Consider the following 4134-nt stretch of genomic DNA (forward strand, 5'->3'; position numbering starts at 1 on the left):
CTTTTAATATTAATTGTTCGATACCACTGCTGGTGAATTGTTTGTACCGTAGGATATCATCAGTTCAGTAAATGTTGAAGTACTGAAATGACGTAGAACTTTCCTTTGATTTTCCATTTATAAATTAAGCATCTTGGCATGGTTGTTTAAAACAGCGTTCCTATTTAAGCATGATTAAGTAAACTGAGATAGCAAGAAAAACAAAACCACCAACCATATGGATATCAGTACAAAGGGAGGTACAATTTTCTATTTTGATTGTTAATAACATACATATTGACAGCTCTTCATAAATAAAGTACAAGGCACACAGAAAATCGATATGAAACCTGATATCCTGATATAATTATCAAAATTAATAAACCGTATGTAAAAGTCAGTTGTTTCAAAAAAATTTCAAGTATCATAGATGAAGTTTTAAAAAATGTCTTGAAACGTGAATCTGAACCAAAGTAACTTAAGCGTTAGTGTTTGCGGTTGTACGTTAATTCCTGTTTCGTATTTGTATTAAAGAGAGGGACGAAAGATACCAGAGGGACAGTACAACTCATAGATCGAAAACGAAATGACAACGCGAAAAATAAAAATGACGAATAGACAAATAATAATAATAGTACACAAGACACAACATAGAAAACTAAAGACTTATTTTTAAAACTGATGTTTAAGCGAACTTTACTCTAGATACCAAGATATGACTCCGATGTTATTCTTCTCCTCATTGAAAGCGTCAGTTCATAATTTGTATTTCATTCATAAATAGTAATTACAAATAGTATTTGCTTTGACCAGTATGATACCAGTTGCTTTAATTTTCTGGGGAATAGTCATATACATATCAGATAGGCAACATAAATTATGCCGTTTGTTTTCTCGTTTGAATTGTCTTACATTGTCATTTCGGGGTCTTGTATAGCTGACTGTGCGGTATGGACTTTGCTCATTGTTGAAGGCCCTACGGTGATCTATAGTTGTTTATTTCCATGTCATGTTGGTCTATTGTGGAGAGTTGTCTCAAACCACATCTTTTTTTTATATTAATATGAGAACACTATATTTTTTGTTATTGTGCAACAGTGTATCGGATCTTCTATGTACATTACAAAAATACATGTCACGAATATATACATGATAGGATATGGATTTTATATAAACCCAACAAACTATTTAGGAAAAGGAATAGTCACTGTAATCACGATAATTACACTTTGCGTTGCAGTGGGCGGGTGTTTTCAGTAAAGAGCGATACGTATTATATTCAGGATGTGCAATGAATGCGTTCCTTCCAATCATTCAATAATCATATACTAGGGTCTTGCAATTATCATTGATATGGTCATAACTATAAATTAACTGTTTACAAAACTTTGAATTATTGAAACACTTAGGCTTTTCTCCCTCAGGAATAGATAACTTTAGATGTATTTGGCAAAACATTAAAAAATTTTGTTTCTCAATGCTCTTCAACTTCGTACTTTAGTTGGCCTTTAAACATTTTTTATTCGAGAGTCACTGATGAGTCTTTTGTAGACGAAACGCGAGTCTGGCGCAAATACTAAATTTCAATCTTGGTATCTATGATGAGTTATTTTCATCCATTGGGTCAATGCCACTGCTGGTGGAGTTTTAATTACCCGAGGGTATTACCAGCCCAGTGTCATCACTTCTGTTTTGAAAAGAATTATCATTGATTTGGTCATAACTATAAATTAACTGTTTACAAGACTTTGAATTTTTGAAATATTAAGTCTTTTCGACCTCAGGAAAATTTGGTTCTTAATGCTCTTCAACGTTGTATTTAATTTGGCCTTTTAACATTTTTTATTCGAGCGACAATGATGAGTCTTTTGTAGACGAAACGCGTGTCTGGCGCAAATACTAAACAATCCTGGTATCTATGAGTTTATCTGCATGAAAAAATTCCAGTAATGTATAAAGTACAATCCTCCAACTCCAGTTAATAAGTCCGATTTTTGTAGGACCTTTTGAGATTAAAATATCCTGCAACAGAAGCATATTTTTTCCCCTGATATTGTTTATTTCCAAGCATTCTATTAGCCTAAGGGCGTTTGTGTCATTGACACCCATATCATATGTTTTAGTATTAATATATTTATGTCTTTTTGAAAGTTTAAATGAAGTTGACAACTTTACAACATACAAACAAGTTAATGTAAACAAAAACAATCAATATTCTTTCTATTTTACACCTTTTACGTTAGTCGTATTCAAAACAGTGATCATTAACTCAATTTTTATTAGTTTAAGCATGTAAAACAACATAACTTTGATGTAGCTTTCGTCAGTAATCACGTACTTATTTTTGTTGATGTATAATTTAGGTTAATATTTAGAGTATAAATAAGGTTGACTTTTAAGGATTATACATATTTACGCCAACTCATATTAAACTGTTCTACTAAAATACTTTAATAAGGATAAACATGGTGGCTATCTCTGAAGAATTTGTGAAGATTTTGGTGTCTGTCTTTGTGATGTTGATTGTTATTTGTTCTGCAAGGTATGACGAGTACGAAGGATATGAACGATACGACAAATGTAAGTCTTCAATATGTAATAATGGCTAAACTTTATAGATTATATTTCATATGCGATCCAAAAATGATACAAAAAATTACCGACTGTCACCTATAAATGTTTAATAATAGAATCGATACGTAATGTCTCTTCAGTGATGACCGAGGGCAAACTGTTTGAAAATCCGAAACCATATTCAAACGAAAGCAGAACAACTAAAAGGATCTAAGTATAAACAAAACTAGACAGTTATTCAGAGATTTTCATGATGGAGATACGTTTAATAAATTTAATTGATTTCTAAATTTTTATAGTAGATAATTTCAGTCGTAATATATTCTGTAGTTTTGGACCATCGGTCTTTTTATGGGTAGAGCTGTCCTTTTTTGTCTAATATTCCAAATTAAATTGTTTATCATTATGGTCAACAATTGAATTGAATGTCCAACTCCAACAAAAGAATTCATATGCATACATAAAAAATATGCGTAATTAGTAAGAGATCATGTCAAATTTTGGTAACGCTATTTTTTTTCTCGGTTATTTAAACAGGCGTGTGAACATGTGTACTTCTTTTTCACAAACTAGTACACTTTCCTTACGAAACAGCATGTAAGAATTGTGGAACAAGGCAAACATAAAATTTTGATTAAAATTATGCTGACATTATAATATCCCTTTATTTTTTTACACGAGAAAACTAGAGGATAAGGTTAAAGCCCTTCAATATTTATTTCTGTAAAAAAATATTCAAGTTTTGATATTCGAATTTATCAAATTGGTAATTGTTTCCTAACAGCAAGAACTTAAAAAAACAAAATGTGAATATACGTCCAAAACTTTTTTAGGTTAAAACCAAATATTGGCAATTCAAGTTTCAAAACTAATATTCACCACATACCAGAACGGCAGATGCCGTAGGATATGTGTGCGTCTCTGATTGCCACTACAAAACAATATGTTGTGCAATCTTGTACAGCAGCTTTTGATTTGTATCATGTTTTTCAATTATGTTTACCAATCTCTGGTACAAATTGTGTCTATAGAGTTCCAAGTTTTATACTGAACCACGAAACTAGGAATATCATTTCCAAAAGACCATTATGTGATAATACATTATCGAACTAGAAAATAATATTTTATGACAGTTGATCGTTTAGGCTTGATAACTGTTTTACTAAGAATCTGATCGCTTTTATCCTATACATGTCTTAATAATTGAAACATGTAGAACTATGACATGTTATTCATTTTCTTTTTCAGAGCCTTGAGTTGAATCCACATAAAAGACGATTTCTGAAGAAGGATCGGTGATCGAACGAAATCTGTACATCATAAGAAATCCATTGATAGTTTCATCAAACATATCAAATAACTTTAAGAGTTGTCTTAATATATAAGCAAAGGAGTACACACCGTTCCAAGAAAGCCATGCTATCAATTTCAAAGTATCTGAAACATTAAGTATTTGTATGATTATTTCTCTATACAGCATATATTGGCTGCAATACGTTCACGTCTCGTAATCCATGCCTAATGAAGTAAGCTTAAATCGGGGTTAAGCTAAAATGAAATTATAGCGATAATGCAATAAGT

General features: G+C 31.3%; 1 long non-coding RNA gene across 1 annotated transcript; it reads left to right on the forward strand.

Moving 5' to 3' along the window:
- The first annotated feature begins 2406 nt into the window (after positions 1-2406).
- On the forward strand, positions 2407-3922 carry LOC143057927 (uncharacterized). Its single transcript, XR_012972872.1, has 2 exons — positions 2407-2559; positions 3802-3922. It is a non-coding gene; the product is annotated as an uncharacterized LOC143057927 (long non-coding RNA).
- Positions 3923-4134: the final 212 nt, after the last annotated feature.

The sequence above is a fragment of the Mytilus galloprovincialis genome, chromosome 13 (genome assembly GCF_965363235.1).
Source record: "Mytilus galloprovincialis chromosome 13, xbMytGall1.hap1.1, whole genome shotgun sequence".
Lineage (NCBI taxonomy): Eukaryota > Metazoa > Mollusca > Bivalvia > Mytilida > Mytilidae > Mytilus > Mytilus galloprovincialis.